Source organism: Elephas maximus, chromosome 4 (genome assembly GCF_024166365.1).
Source record: "Elephas maximus indicus isolate mEleMax1 chromosome 4, mEleMax1 primary haplotype, whole genome shotgun sequence".
Classification (NCBI taxonomy): Eukaryota; Metazoa; Chordata; class Mammalia; order Proboscidea; family Elephantidae; genus Elephas; species Elephas maximus.
The window spans coordinates 72,256,864-72,274,283 of NC_064822.1; the positions used below are offsets into that span (position 1 = coordinate 72,256,864).

The 17,420-nt window shown below is 40.4% G+C and overlaps 1 protein-coding gene across 1 annotated transcript in view; it reads right to left on the bottom strand.

Moving 5' to 3' along the window:
• GRIN2B (glutamate ionotropic receptor NMDA type subunit 2B) overlaps positions 1-17,420 on the bottom strand; it is a 484,741-nt gene that overhangs the window by 79,324 nt on the left and 387,997 nt on the right. The window lies entirely within an intron of this gene.

Here is a 17,420-nt window from a genome sequence, read left to right on the forward strand (position 1 = left end):
AGGTAATGGTACCAGGGGGCTCACGGGGACACCGGCCTTTGTAACTGAGGATGAAGGCTGGCAGGGTTTACTTTTGAGTAAATCAAGGACCGCAGGGTAAAACTCATCCTCCTCTACAATGCGGACTAATAATATTTACCATTCATCACCTACCTGACCTGCAGCAAATTCCTTTTGTTCCCTGTCATGGATTGAATTGTATCCCCCCAAAAATATGTGTCAACTTGGTTAGGTCACGATTCCCAGTATTCTGTGCTTATCCTCCATTTTGTGATTATAATTTTATTTTAAAAAGGATTAGGGTGGGATTGTAACATCACCCTTACTCAGGTCACATCCCTGATCCAATGTAAAGGGAGTTTCCCTGGGGTGTGGCCTGCACCACCTTTTATCTGTCAAGAGATAAAAGGAAAGGGAAGCAAGCAGAGAATGGGGACCTCATATCACCAAGAAAGCAGCACCAGGAGCAGAGCGTGTCCTTTGGACACGGGGTCCCTGTACCTGAGAAGCTCCTCGACCAGAAGATTGAGGACAAGGACCTTCCTCCAAAGCCCACAAAAAGAGAAAGACTTTCCCTGCAGCGGATACCCTCAATTTGGACTTTTAGCCTACTGTACCATGAGGAAATAAATTTCGTTTTGTTAAAGCCATCCACTTGTGGTATTTCTGTTACAGCAGCACTAGATAACTAAGACATTCCCTCAAAGAAATCTAATGCCAAACTGATAAATTCCTGCTTTGAAAAAGTTCCACTTGCTCCTAGGGATGGGGGCTTATCTGGTACCCCACCTGTTCTTAGATTAAATAATCCTACTGTCAGGTCTTGATTATATACCCTAATAATAAGAAAGATGCATATAATAGCAAAAAGAAAATAAAAATTTTATTTAACTTGCAGCATGTGTTCACAACTCATAGCCAGTCAGAGATACAGTACCCACCCCCAAACCCACCCCCACCTGTTTCTGATTCTCCCTTGGCTCAGGGCCTTTCTCAGAGCCCACGACACAGCTGTTGACAAGAGGAATGTGTTGAAATGACGGAGAGCTGGGTCACAGCAGATAATCCATTTATGGATAATAAAAAATGCCTGTCACACTTGGTTGACCATATCTGTTCAGGGCTGCTATACATATATAAGAGATCCTTCATACCTAAGGTGGGTTTCAAAGCAAAAGCTTTGGCCATGTTCCTACTCATGTTCCAACTAACCCTAGAATAAAAAGTAGAAGTACACTCTCTGACCAACAAATCTTTACTAAGCACCTGTCCTGTGCCAGTCCCTGTGTGAGGCCCTGCAAGGGAAGGGGATACCGAAGACAGAGGCACAGGTTCTGCTTTCAAACAGCTTATGCTCAAATGGAGAAGAAAGAAATACATATATTGAAAAACAATGCATAACATCAGCTATAGCTGTGGTAGGCTAAGTGCTTAACAAATAATCCATGAAATGCATTATAATTCCAACACAACAGAATTTCGATTTTTTGTTCATGTAACTGTACTAAGGTTGGGAGGGCAGCCTTTTCCATGCAGTTATTTGGGAACCCAGGCCAATGGAGGCTCCGTCATCCTCAACATGAGGCTTGCAAATTCCCCAGGGTGTCCCCATTCCAGCTACTGAGAGATAAGAAGAGCACAGTGCAGCTTGCAGGGGAAGGATTTTATGGGTCAGGCCTGTAAGTGGCACCCATCACTTCTGTTCACATTCCATCAGCTAGGAGTCAGTCACATGGCCACATCTAGCTGCAAGAAAGGTTGAAAAATAGAGTCCAGTTGTGTACGCAGGAAGACGAGCAAACAAATCTGGGTGAACAGCTAATAGCCTCTGCCATACTAATACTAGGCATGGGGAAGCTCATAATTATTTCTTTCTATATTCTTGGCTTATTTCATTGGTTCTCGTTACCATGTACTACTTCGTAATTTCTGAAGACCTGATTGTCTCCACTCATGGTTACTTCCTTTATTTTTCCCCAAAATTCTATGAAATGCTGCACATTACAATCCACCCCATTGATGAGTGTTAATGGCATTGGGTGGTAAAACCTTCAAAAGATGCTATTCTGCCACCTATATGAGACCAAATGATCAACAATTACTTTGAAAGAAGATGAGAATATAAGAGGGCAGGGAAACTAGATTAATGGAAACAGAACAACCAGAATGGAAATAATGAGAATGCTTATGCATTGTGAAGAATGTAACCAATTTCACTGAACAATTTGTGTAGAAACTGTTGAATGGGAACCTAAACTGCTGTATAAACCTGCACTGGAAACACAATATTGAAAACAAAAAAAGATGCCATTTTGATCCTTTTTGTCTCTCCTTTAGCTAATAATCTGTTGCTTAATTCCAAGGCATGGAAATCAATTTAGTGTTGGCTTTTTTCAGGGAGTGATGGATTTCATTTCAGGTACCTGGGCCAAAAAAGAATTCAGTAAGGCAGGACACCAACTGTTTTACCCAGCATGAGTTTTTGTTCTAGAATCTGCTGGGATGTAAGTACTGAAAGGAGGTTTAAAATATAGCCTACAGAGGAATATGGGGAAAAAAATCTCTTCACACCAGGTGTGATCATTAAATTTGTGTGTCAACTTGGCTGGGCCATGATTCTCAGTGGTTGGGCAGTTATGATGTAGTTTGGCAGTCATATAATGATATAATCACCTCCACAATGAAATCTGATATAATGTGATCACCTCCATGATGGGATCTGCTGTGAGTAGCCAGTTGAAAGGGAGTTTCCTTGGGAATCTGGCCTGCATCCAATATAGCACTTTCTGGCAAGGCTTGAGGGCTTTTATTCACTCAGGGTCCTGCAGCTGGGTCCTGTTCATCTGACCTGTTCTTGGGACTTGAGCTAGCAGTTTACCTGCCATCTTGCCTACCAATCTTGGAATTTTTTGGTCTCCACAGCCTGCGAGCCAGAGCCCTGCTGTCTGACCTGTAGCTATGTGAATTAGGAGAAGCCTCTAGCCTGGCGCACAGGCTTGAGACTTTCCAGCCTCTGCAACTGTGTAAGCCATTTCCATGATATAAATCTCTCTCTATATACATTTATTTGCTTTACTGGTTTTGTTTCTCTAGAGAACCCAGCTTAAGACACCAGGGCGTCAAACTGGTTCAAACCTCTGCTGAAAATTTGCATTTCCACCCCCAGATATACTGAATCAGAATTCATAGTTTAACAACATCCCCAAGTTATTCTTATGTATAATAAATTCTGACAACCACTGTTCTACTAGTGGTTCTCAGAATTAGTTCCTAACCACAAGCATTAGCATCGCCTGGGATGCTAGAAATGCAAATTCCTAGCAGAGGTTCAACCAGAACAAACCGGCTCAAAGTCCTACTTCACTCTCAGAAGAGAGGAATGGTGAAACAAAGTCAGCAGTATTAAAGACCAATTAGAAATGGAGAGTAGGGCTTCAAACCAGTTCATTCCAGTTTGAACACTGGTGAGAAATTTGCATTTCTAACAAGTTCCCGACTGATGCTAATGATTCCACTTCTACATTTTTACTAGATCCCCAATACATAAGAATCACCTAGGGTGCTTGTTAAAATGTAGATTCTGATTCAGTATATCTGGGGTGGAATCATTAGCATCAGCTGGGAACTTGTTAGAAATGTAAATTTATCTCAAACTGGAGTGAACAGTTGGAAGCCCTGATGGAGAGAGGACCAACTGCATTTTTTTCCTGTTTTCTACAAGGAAAAAAAATCAGTAGGCCCTCTTTGAGAGCTCTCTCTGGGTGACAGAATGGATACCTATCTCATTGCTTCCCTTCACTACACTGCCATCCCTTTCCCAGACATTATTTTATTAATTCAGTGTACTGGGAGGAGCAGAGGAAGGCAGAAACACAGCACACATCTGCACCTACCACCTCCTGCTGCTTTACTGCAAAGATAATTTTCTAATTGGAATCAACAGCAGAGGTAAATAGTAATCAAAAGGTAGAGTATGAGCACAGAAGGATCAGCATATACGTGAACCTGGGCTCTATAATATGGTGCCCTGAATCGAGTCATCTGCTCACTTTAAACAAGACATTCTGCTTCATTTAGGTATTTAAGAGCAGTGAAGAAATAAGTATGTGTTTGAATTCTTGCCCAGTGTGATGAGAAAGGTATCTTACACTTCCAGCATTTTACGGTGGAGACCTAAGCTCAGGCAGAGTTTTCATACACTGATACTTGTAGTTAGAGTACAATTTCTTGTTCTTTAATTAATTTGTTAATTCAACAAATATTATTACACACCCACTGGGGGACTGGCACTTTTCTAGGTGCTGGGGATAGTAGAGAATAAACTAGTCCCTGCCTTCTAGAAATCTACATTCAAGTGGGGGAGAAAGAAAATAAGCAAATATATAATAAAATGGCATCTAGAGATAACCGCAACTAAGAAAATTAAAGGTGGGAGAATGGATGGCATGTGATGGTGATTAGACGGGGTGGTTAGGGTAGTCTTCTCTAAAGAGGTAACATTTGATCATAGGCTTGAATGAAGTGAAAGTCATGTGAATATCTGAAGGAAGAGGATCTTAGGCAGAAGACAATGCAAGTGCAAAAATTACATGATAGGATCTTGTGTGGAGTGTTTAAGGAAATCAAATCTGCCAGTGTGGCTAGGGCAGGGGACTCACAGGAAGAGGGACAGGAAATCAGTCCAGCAAGGTAGGGAGTAGACATACCACATAGGGCCTTGTTATGGACTGAATTGTGTCCCCACTCACAAAATATGTGCTATAAATCCTAACCCCTCTGTTTGTGGATGGAGCCCTGGTGGAGCAGTGGCTTAAGAGCTTGGCTGTTAACTGAAAGGTCAGCAGTTCAAATCCACCAGCCGCTCTTTGGAAACTCTATGGGGCAGTTCTACTCTGTCCTATAGGGTTGCTATGAGTCAGAATCCACTCGCTGGCAACAGTTAGGTTTTTTTTTTTTTTTTTTTTGGCTATATTTGTGGATGTAATCTCATCTGGCAACACGGTTTTCTTTGTTTAGCTAATGAGGATATATCAGTATAGGGTGTGTCTCTAGCTAATCACTTTTAAGATATAAAAGGAGTAGACTAGGCATAGAAACAAAATGGGGAAAGACTGATGCCACTCGGAGACCACCAAAGAACTAAGGAAGAAAAGCTGAACGAGATAAGGATTTTCCCCCAGATCAGACAGAGAGAGCCTTCCCCTGGAGCCAGCACCCTGAAATCAGACTTCTAGCCTCTTACACTGTGAGAAAATAAATTTCTGTTCTTTAAAGCCACCCATTTGTGGTATTTCTGTTACAGCAGCACTAAGAATCTAAGGCAGGCCCTTAGGCCATAACAAGGCTTTGGGTGTTCTGTGCTTGAGAGAAAGCCATTGCAAAGTTTTGAGCAAATAATTGACACAAGCAATTTATAACTTCAAAGGACCACTTTGGCTGCTACCTAGAGAATTGACTGTGGGGAACAAGAGTAGATGTAGAAGACTAGTTAGGAAATGATGATGACTTTGATCATGATGGTGCCAATAGAGTAGGTATAAACTGTTTAGATTCAGGATATATTTAGAAAGTTGAGATGACAGGATTTGCTGACGAATTTGATACTGGGTGGACAAAAAGAGATGATGACTGAGATTTTTGGTCTGAGCAAATGGTTGATTGGTGATGCCATTTCCTTAGACAGATCTTGCACAAAACAGTGATTAGGCTGAGGCCAATGCATACATTGATGCCAGATGGCCTAAGATTGAAACCCAGACCTACTACTTAAAAGCTATGTGACCTCAGGTAAGTTTTCTCTGTATATCTCTCTATATCACAGTTTCATCCTCTATGAAATGGAAATATTAATAATATTTACTTCACAGGGTTCTTATGAAGATTAAATAAATAAGTTCATGCCTGTAAGGCACCTGGAACAGTGTCTAAAGTATAGGACATTCTCATTAAATGCTGACTAGAATGAGGAACATGGATGGTGGGAAGCAGGTATACAGAGAAAATCACGTTTGATTTGGGTAGATTTGAGATTCCAATCAGAAATCCCAGTAGAAATGTCAATAAGCAGTAGGCATAAGAATCCAGAGTTCAGGTGAGAGTTCCAGAATGGAGATATAAATTTGGAGAAATCTACATGTAGAAGGTTTTGCAAGTCAAGGGATTGGATAGTATAATCTTAGCCTTATTGAGAAAATACAGGCAATGGACAAGAAATTATATGTGTCCTGAAGGCTAAAAAGAAAAAGACAGGGTGGCAAGGTAGTGTACAAGAAGAGGAACTAACCTAGACTTGGGTGACAGGGAAGGTTTCTCTGAACAACTGATATGTAAGTTGAAACCTGAAGGATGAAACTCATAATTATGAGCTTCATAATTATGCTCACTGTTCCTCTTTGTATATTTTTAGTCATAATACTCATGGCCCATATTGAGCAGACTCAAAAATATGAATATAGAAAAGGACAATGAGGAAACTAATTATGCACCTGTGTACATTTCCTTAATAAAAACATCAGTTGGTCTTCTGAAATGAGACATTCTGTCTTAAGTATTGGCATCTAACAATGAATGATAATGTCAGAATTTCCATACATTTTGCATTTGCAGCAAGAAACAGTTCATGGTTTACTTAGCATTTTCTCAACATGATAACAATAATCATGACACAGGACGTTACCTAAGCTAACAAATTATTATCCTTCACAACCTAAGTGTAAACAGGACCCTGATGAAAAGTTTTAGCAATTTTCTTTCCTGTTCAGGACATTAGCCCCACAATACATACAAAGTAGCTGTAAATATTGAGAAGCTTATTCAAATATTTCAACACATATCTCCTTTGCCTTCCGCTTTGGGTACCATAAAAATAAAGCCCACGTTTTATCAGTATTTTGCTTTACTACTGCAAACAGAGCTTGGTTAAGAGTCTAGGCCAAAATGATGCTATTGACCTGTGAATAAGTATGCATGTCTGAGTGGTAAGAGGATGTAAAAGAAACAAGATTAGATTTCTCACTGAAGTGGAAAGGAAGGTTTCTACTTTCCAGAAAGACCTGCTGTCATTTTCCACTGTCCCAGATGGTGAAAGTTATGCACTCCTTGACCTGAGTCAAAGACAATGTAAGAACAAACAAACAAGGCCTGCTCACAGAAACTGGGCAAAAGCTAACCTTCAATGGCTTTAAGTATACAAGAGACACTTCCCAAACAAGGACAGCTCCCCTTACCCTGCTTTCCACACTATGGTTCACAAGGTAACTAAAAATAATATGTTACAAAAGAGTAGACCAATGTATCCTACAATATCTGGAAATTACAATAACATAGTTAAAGGACTTTGAGCTCAGTAATTTTTTTTTCTGTAAAAGGTAAACTAAGGCAAGACATGCGCATACATGTGCATAAGTACTTGCTGAAGGAGTGTGGATGGACACCTACAAACAGGCAGAAGGAGGTTAGTGGCAGAGGCAGTCACTGGGCACTGACCATGGAAAGTGACAGTTGGGGAAATCCATGCCTTTCAAAGAGGGACTGAGCTGGAGTGTATAGTTTTTAATCTGGTCCTTAGTCAACACAAGAAAGGGTCTTTTCACCTTGCAAGGCAAACATGTCTCCAAAGATGTAGAAATCCATCTCCTTTTACGGGAAGTTGCTTGAACTCTCATTTCAAAATGGTTCTGTCTTAAAAATGCAACTATTAGAAAACACAGGTATCAACCTCTCAACACTAAAGCACAATTTGGCAAATGGGGGTGGGGAGAGTTTCTAGTACAGTCATATATCCCAGAGCCGTATACTCTTGGAAACCTCAGTATGGCAAGCACCATCCTTCCCCTAGCTATAGAAATGGGCTGGGTTTGAGTTTTCTTTTTTTTTTTTTTTTAGAACATTACCCTACTTCTTACCACATTTACTCAACACCTGGTTCCCCTACATAGGACAGTTCGAGGTGAAGATCAGACCATCTCTGCTCCTTTGTTGTATCCCATGAAAAGAAAAAGGAAATGACAGATAACATTTGTGGACTGTCTTATCTGCCAAGCTTTCAGGAGGTCTACTGAATGGGGTAAGTTATATTTTCTCCATTTTATTGAGGAGAAAATGGATGTTCAGAAAAGTTGACTAACTTGTCGAAGGCCATGGAGATAATAAGTTGCAGCATCCAGATTCAAACCCAGTCGTTTCCTCCTGAAAGCCATATTCTTTCCAGGGAAAGCAGTATGGTTATGACCATGCCCATCTTACTAAAGATTCCAGCAGAATTTCAAGAACAGTGCTTCTTAATTCATAAACTGTGGCAACCAGACAGCGGCAGACCCTCGTACCAGACAGTGCCTTGGACAGATCATAAAAATAAAAAAGATTCTGCAGAGGTAGAGGCAGTAAAAGTAACATAGCGTTCACAGATGTTGAGGAGGTTCTCTAAAACCACGTAAATCCTGCAGTCACCAGCAGTCACTGTGTTAATAGTTTTTTCATACCTGAAGACCATTAATAGGTCACTTCTCAATGTTCAATTATCCTACCTCCTTTCAAGTTCCCACACGTGTTCCCATTCACTGAGCTTTTAATAATTCTCTCATTTTCCAACAGACACCAGGCTCTCCGTAACTCCTGTAAATCCTGAAGTTCTAAACAGGACCCAGTACTCCAGGAAGGTTGAAAAAAGTACAGTACATAATGAAAGAAAGATGTCCGAACCAGCACTCAGAATGCTCTTCTCAGAAATATACTGTGTCCTCTTCTGGGGTTTCATACTCCTTCCCCTTTATTCCCCCTGTTCCTTACCTATTTCTCCCCATCACTGCTGCTTCTTTTCTTTCCCATTTTTCCCTTTTTCTACTCATTTTCTCTTTATCCATCACTTTAAGTTTTCTCTTTTTTCTCTCTTTGTTTTCTCCAGCTCTTGCTCTCCACTGTCTCTCCCTCTGTTATATCTTGAGAGGCAAATTAATTGAGTTGACAAAACACAGATGTTCAAGTCACACACAACTGGTTCAAGTGACAGTTTTGCCATTTAAAGTGTGCTCTTGCACCAGTAACCATCCTGACCCTTCCCTCAATTTTCTCATCTGTAAAATATAGATATCAACTATATTTATATGTAAGTCTGAATATTAAATGAGATAATCTGAGTGTCTTAGTCATCTAGTGCTACTATAACAGAAATACCACTTTGGATAGCTTTAACAAACAGAAGTTTACTTCCTCACAGTAAAGTAGGCTAAAAGCCCAAATTCAGGGCATTGGTTCCAGGGGAAGGCTTTCTCTCTCTGTCAGCCTTCTCATCACATCAATCTTCTCCCAGACTAGGAGCTTCTCTGCGCAGGGACCCCAGATCCATAGGACACACTCTGCTCCCACCACTGTTTTCTTGGTGGTATGAGGTACCCCTGTCTCTCTGCTTGCTTCCCTTTTCTTTTATCTCTTGTAAGACAAAAGGTGGTGCAGGCCACATTCCAGGGAAATTCCCTTTACATTAGATCAGGGATATGACCTTAGTAAGGGTGTTAGAACCCCACTGTAATCCTCTTTAACATAAAAGTACAATCACGAAAATGGAGGACAATCACACAAAACTGGGAATTGTGGCCTAACCAAGTTGACACATATTTTCGGGGGACGCGATTCAATCCATGACACTGTAAATGCAATTCAGAGTTTCATATAGAAGCAAAAACAAAACCCATTGTCACAGAGTTGATTCCAACTCAAAGCAACCCTATAGGACAGAATAGAACTGCCCCATAGGGTTTCCAAGGCTGTAAATCTTTATGGAACCAACTGCTACATGTTTTTCCCACAGAGCAACTGGTGGGTTCAAACTGCTGACTTTCTGGTTAGCAGCTGTGTGCTGAACCACTGTGACAACAGGGCTCCATATAGAAGTAGGATGCTAACAAATGATAGGCAAAACCCTCATTTTTGTCCTGTCTTTTGCCCAGCTGTTATTACTCGTACCTTCTCTCACACATTAATCCCACTGTCTCTTGGTTACTATTCTTCACAGCTGTTGCCTGGCCCTGGCTTATCATCCCACTCATTCTCCTTTACTATGTTACAGTCTCTCTATGGCTAGACTCTCCTCATGGTCTATGCCTCTCAACTGAGTCCACCTTTAAAAAAAATTACGAAATGTTGCATGTAGACATAATGTTCAAGCATCTCAGTCAGATGTTATTTTAAAAAATGGTTATTGTTGTTGGTTGTTGCTGTCGAGTCGATTCTGACTCACGGTGACCTATGCATTACAGAGTAGAACCATTCCACTGGGTTTTGCTGGCTATAATCTTAATGCAAGCAGATTCCAGGTCTATCTTTCATGGTACCATTGGGTAGGTTTGAAATCTCTACCTTTAGGTTAGCAGTTGAGCATAAACTGTGGAAAGAATGGTAATAACAATATTAAATACTTCTGGATCATTCTGAACTATGTATTCAGAATGAGACACTTGGGGCCAAGGGTAGCTAAGTTGTCCCGTGCCTCCTTGAATCAAATGTGACCGAGAAGGAGCCTACCCAGGAAGTACATTGAATAGGTAAAGGACCCCCCTTGTTACCTACTCAGATAGCCAGAAGACAATGAAATTTTTAGTATGGGAAGTTTTAAAGTTTTTGAACAATGTTAACTACTAGCTCTTAAACCAAGTTATTTTTCGGTGGACACAATTCTATTGTGAGAAAAATCATTTAGGGAGTTAAGCTTCCCTAAGAAATTCAGAATCATAGTTATTTCCATCAAATGTGGGACGCAAGTATATACACTGACTTGAACTGTGGCAATGCTGACGCTACCTGGCAATTGCATCATGTTTACTTTGAGGTCCACCGTAATCTGCATATTTTTTGGAAGTTGTCAGCCTGACCTGCCATTTCCATGTCTTAGACTTTTCTTGTCTTTATTTTCTCTGAGTTCTTAACTCCCTTTTGCCTTTGTCTTTACTGAACTTCATCCTGTTAGTTTCTGATTACTTGTCCAATTTCTTGAGGTCATCTCCAATTCTAATCAAATCCCCCAAGGCTTTAGTCTCCACTTCAAATTCAGTCTCATCTACGAACTTAATGAGAATGCTACTGCGGCATCCAAGTCATTGATAACAATCTTAACTAGAAGTGGATCCAGAGCTGAGCCCGGCATAATGCCAGTTTTATGTGTTTACTTGTCAGAAGAAATGTATATGCAGGTTCTGTAATGAATTTGCATTTAGAAAATATAAGCTTCTCTTTTCATAATCTGTGACCATTCAGGTAGAATTTGTGACATTTTTGGCAATTCAAGGCTGTGTTTCCATACAAGTGCAATTATATAATAAAACTCATTGCTCAAAACTTAAATGTTTTTCTTAAAAAAAAAAATGTTTTGAAGGCAAAAATCAGTACATATTTTCACCATCCTTCCCTGGGAATCACTTGCATATACATTCTACCCCCTTGAAGGTGCACTGGGTGGGCAGGGCAAGGCCCTGGCTTCTAGTTCCACCTCTGCCATTCAGCATATGACCTTGGGTGAGTCACATAACCTCTCTCAGCCTTTCCTCCTTATCCTCATCAGTAAATGAGGGGTTCAGATCAGATGACCGTAAATATGCCTTCCAGCTCCAAAAGTCTGTGATTCTCTCTTGATTAAGGGCCTAATTATTCTCAGCAGCAAATTACCACACACATTCCTTGATTATAAGCTGTTCCCATGACACTTATATATAATATTATACCTTTGAACACATTTAAGAAGGGTTAGACTAGCTGTGTTCATTCTGTAGAATTTATTTGCCAAAAATGCATGTTTATTTAATTACATATTTCTTCTCTATGCATTCTCAAATATGTATGAGGAGCTCTAACAATTGTCATTTCCTTGTGATATCATTAACTACCAATAATGTATTTCAGATTTCTCACTTGGAAAATGAGGAACTGAGGCCCAGACTGGCTTAGTAGCCTCCCGGGGTCATAGAGCTTGTTTATGAAAGAGTTTGGGCTTGAACTTGGGTTTCTGAGCACGTTTTATATTCTTTCCATCATGCTATGCCCTCCTGGTCATTAACTTATTGTTCAAACTCAGTGTATGCTACTAAAGAGAATATTATCAATTATATCGTAACTAAAATGCCTCACCTCACAATGGAGACCCACCTCCTTTTTCAATGACAAATAACCATCAAACTCAGACCCTGAAGTCAAAAGTAATTCTAAATTTTCTTAGACTGGGGATATGTAAGTAATTTTCTTTAAGAAATATATAATGCTATTTTCTAAAGATATTTAACTCAAGTTTGGAAAACAATTTTGAGGGCCTAGTCTTAATTTTTCATTTTCCTTGCCACCTGATACCGGATTAGGCCTTCAGATAGGAGGAATGATGCCCCTTTCCTGCCTTCCCTTAACATTTCTACCCTCCAAGTAACTAGCTTCTCTGATTCACTTGGATTTTCTCCAACGCAAGTTCTATAGAAATAAGCATTTAAACAGTAAGGGGAGAGAGGAGGAAAACCTAAAGATCTAGTCAAAGATTCTGAGGAAGAGATATATCTGAAAGGAATGATTGAGAGAAATCTGAAGGCATCATTTCATCTCAGAAATTTGTTTTCTTCTAGTCAGGCACTGTAAGACACTGAGGGCTTATTTATTTTTTAGCTCCCCAGACAATGTTCACAAATAAAAAAGTAAGTTGTCCTCCATAGCTGCTACATAGGCAAAAAACAAGAACTTGATACACCAGCAAATCGTAACGGTTAATGATTGGAAGTTCCTCTTTATGAAATTACAAAGAATAAAAAGGAATATATGTAATACTTGAATGATAGGGTGATGGATAGAAGCATCTGCCTTCTCCTTATGAGCTCTTCCTCTATTACCCACTTGTCTTCCTCCAACTCTATCCATTTTCTCTGACTCCTCTTCTTTGAGTTTCTTAGAACATCTGCCTCAGTGTGTCTCCTACGCAGGAAGAAAGGACCTGATGTTCCCTTCCTATGTTTTACATACATTATCTCACTGAATCCTCACTATAACCAAACATGGTAGATATTATTGTGGTGGACACACCCTAAGATGAACCCCTCATGCCCTTGTGTGATCTCCTTCCCTGTGACTTGCTTCTAACCAACAGAATGTGGCAGTGGTGGTAGGACATCACTCCCTTGATTAGGTTATGTTAATGGCAAAAGTGATGGGATGCCATTCTCATGAAAATGTTATGTTACATAAGACTTCTTAATAGACAGAGAGAGATTCTCCTGCTGGCCTTGAAGAAGCAAACAGCCATGTTGTAACTGCCTGTGGAGGCAGCCACAAGGCAGAAAACCCTGTGAGCCTCTAGGAGGTGAAGGTGGCCTATAGCCAATATCCAGTAAGAGCCTCATCACACTTCTGCAAACAAATGAGTTCTGCCAGAAGAGGAATAAACTTGGAAGTGGATTCTTCCTCACTCAAGTCTCCAGATGAAGACACAGTACAGACAATTCTTTAACTACAACCTTGTGAGACCCTGAGCAGAGGACTGAGCTAAGCTGTGCCTGGACCCCTGACCCACAGAAACTGTGAGATAATAAATGTGCATGGTTTAAGGTACTTGGTTTGTGGTGAATTGTTAGGCAGCAATAGAAAACTGATATAATTACTATTCATTTTATGGAAGAGGAAAATGAGCTTTTGAGAGCTAAGTGAATGAGCTTTTGAGAACTTAAGTCTGTTCAAAAACACACAACCAGTAAGCAACAGAACCCATATTTTAATTTAGATCTGCCTAAAGTCCAAAGGTCAAACACTACACCGTGACGCCTTTCCATACCTCTCCTTCTCATTAAATGTCATTATTGACCAGGTATTACCACATGAGTTACAATGTGACTTCTGGCAGTTATAAACCTATAATGTATACTGTCTTGAAGTTAAAAAGTAAAGGACTGAAGCAGTTTGTTTCTCTCCCCATGCCCTCTTCCCTGGCCACCATATTAAAGAAAGCTACCCACTCCTCACTCCCAAGAAGAGGAGATGGAGAGGAAAGGGGTGGGGGAGGCTGGAGGGGACTGCCTGACTACTTTGGAAAGAGGTTCTCACCTCCTCAAGAGGGGAATTAAATGAATGCCCTAAAAAAAAAAAGAACTGCTCCACCTCAGAAAAAAACTCTGAGGATCACAATAATGAGCCTCCCGCCAGGAATACCCTAGAGGCAGAAGCACAGAGCTGATGAATAAGGTTCCATGCTTTGGGTTAATGCTGGGTAACAATGAGTCTTACAGCTCTGCTTCAATGATTAGTTTGGGTTGGATGAAAGGACGCAGGCAGCTGGCTGACTTTGAGCTTGACAAGTCAGGGAGCATTGGTTCATATATCTTAGGGGCTATTTGTTTGATTTGAGTTGTAAAGGTGAAATTTCATTGGTTAGGCTTGGCTGGGCCTGTCTGCTGTTGGGCCAAGTTGGACTGTGTTTTATATGTAAAAAAAAAAAAAAAAATAGTGTTTTATATGTGCCTCGGTTAAATTACTGGAACAGTAAAAAACTAGGTGTGTCAAAATTTTGACATGCCAAATTATATGGGAGCATATAGGGAGTAGTATAAGCTCTAGCTCTATCTAGTCCATCATAATGCTCAATTTCTAAAGCACCCCTTTGGAGAGAGAGCCTATTCCATGCCAGGCACATGGGTTGGAGATACATATTCTAAGTCCTAGCTCTAACAGTTTAGCATTTCCATGTGGAAATGAATTACTTGATTAAAGACTCAAAAATTATACTTGTTCTTATATCCCTTCTAGGGAACCAGTAATTCACTTCAGTGAAGGCTTCACAGTGTTCACTCAACACTTGCCACGTGCCATGCCCTGCGATAGTGCTCTACACGCCTCAGGTTCTTTCTTGGTTGGTATTGCAAGTGCTCTCCTTATGAACAAAGGAAAAATGGGAAGAAATCACTTTGGCCTGGCTGTCAAGGCCCTCCAGAGTCTTCATCTTTTAATACTTTCATGTCAACCTTGGGTTCTCACTCCTTCCACTCCTCCATGTGGGAGCTCCCCTCCAGGTAAACTACTCTTCATGCCCTCTCATTATGCCCCAGCCACAGGCTTTCCTACTTCTATCACAGTATTATCTTAACTTCAACCCCTTCTGTTAATAAATTCCATTCTACCTCCAAGACACCAGCCAGATCACATGAAGTCTTCCCTGACTGCACAGAAGGGACCCTCTATTGCTCACTTAAAATTCAGCAGAGCTTAATGTAAACATTCTCATTAAGGCGATAGAAAATTCACTTCATGTGTGTTTATTTACTTTTCCAGTATAATCTTAATCATTAGAGACTTGTGTCTACTAGTCACTCTTCTTTCCTCTGGTGTTTTGAACAAGGAAGTATATTCCATTAGTATCAACTGCCAAACAGGAAAAAGTGAAGCTTCTTGGAGTTGAATAACTCCTAATCCATTCCCCTTAATTCCTCAGGTATTTATTAAAAAATCAACTTCTCAATGAGGTCTACCTTGGCTACCTTATCTAAAATTTCAACACCCTCTCTGCAATACTTGATACCCCATTCCCTGCTTTACTTCTTCTCTTCAGCACTGATCTCTAACATATTGTAAAATTTACTTAGTTCCATCATACTCTGTCTCCCCAGCTAGAATGGGTACTCTGTTTTTGAGAACAGAGATTTTTGTCATTTTTGTTGTTACTGAACCTCAGTCTTAGACTATAAATACCTGGCACATAGTAGGTGCTCAATAAATATTTGTGATAACTGAATGAATGCAAAGCTCTTTGGTACAAACTGAGTTAGAGAATGTCATTTAACCTAATAAACCTAATATGGCCTCATACTCTTTGGTCTTTTATCTTCCAAACCTGCAGGTAGGATATTCCCACTAAATGAGAGGTAAGTTCAGTTTGAACAATATCTACCAGTGCTAGAGGAAAAGGGAAGAGACAGATAGCAAGAAAACATCTTTTTGTCTCAAAAACCTCAGCCCCACCTGGCTTGAACTTCTTAACTCAAGGTAGGAGCATGTCCCAGTCCAGGCTAGCATGTGGTTGAAAAGAGAAGGGATAACAAGACTTGACTTCTATGGAGTGGGGCATATAATTAACTTTACCTAAAGATTCAGTCTTTGTCCTGGTTCCTAGGAGTTAATCTCGAAACTCTTGGAATTCTCCAGTGATTGGAGTTCTATTCATGCAGGGGCTCTAGATCAAACCTGGGAATTTGTGCTAAATAAAATGAGTCATATTGAGTGGGGGTTAGCCAGGCCAGAAAGACCCACCAGGGAGGCAAAGGGGAACTTGGAAATTGAGTTTAACTACATGGGCAATGATTCAATCAATTATTCTTATGTTATGAGACTCCAATAAAAACCCTGGAATCTGAAGCTTAGGTGAGCTTCCTCGTTGGTGAAAGACATCAATGCATAAAAAGTAATGCATCTTTGAGACACAGAAGCTCTAACCTATATGTATCTTCATTTGTATTCTTTTTTCTATAATAAAGCTGTAATCATAAGCATGGCACTTTCCTATATTCTGTGAGTCATTCTAGCAAATTACCAAACCGCAGGGGATAATGAAAACCCACAGATTTGTAGCCAGTAGGTCAAAAGTGAGGGGTTGCTGGGGACCCCCAAGCTTGCAGCTGGTGTCCTGAGGCTGTAATGGGAACCTTGAATTTTTAGACATCAGGTTAGAAGTGAGAGGGCCCAGAGCCACCAAGCTTGTGGCTGGTGTCTGAAGTCCTGGACAGATTTGGCAGTCTGCAGTACTGTTCCCTTTACCTTGTTATACCTGACCGAGCTCTCAGCAGTTAGGGTCAAAAAAACTGTATTTACATTAGGTGTCAGAGAGGATATTTAAGATTGGTGTAAGAAGACACAAATCCACAAAAACCATACTTAACACAAGGAAAAAGGGTAAAATGAACCCATAAATGAGCAATAGGAGCAAGACAGCATTCAGGCAGAGCACTGAGCTTTGACAGATACTCTGTCCTCCATTAAAACCTGGCGTGTGGACGGGTGGCGACAGAAACATTCCCTCTAACATATTCTCCCCAACCTAGTGGGGAGAGGAATCTAGAAAGTTTCATTTCCTTTTGGGTAGAGGCAAAAATGAGAGGAAGAAAGATATCCCAGTGCAGGCTTTGTCAAGGAATGATGGGATATGGCATTAAAAAAAAAAATTTTTTTTTTTTTTTTGTTGAGCTGAGCACATAATAGTAGATCAATGGATGTTAGCTGATTTCCTGCCTCATGTTGATTTTACAGGCATTAGTAGAAATTCTGGGTCTAAAATAGAGGCCAGCATTAAAGCCATACATTTCATTGGGCTTCAGGTTCTATGGAAGATTTTCCTCACTCAGCCTGTCTAACTCTGACCTATGCTTCTTACCATGAACTTTTCCCTACCCCACCATAACCAAGTCAGAAATTGCCCTATG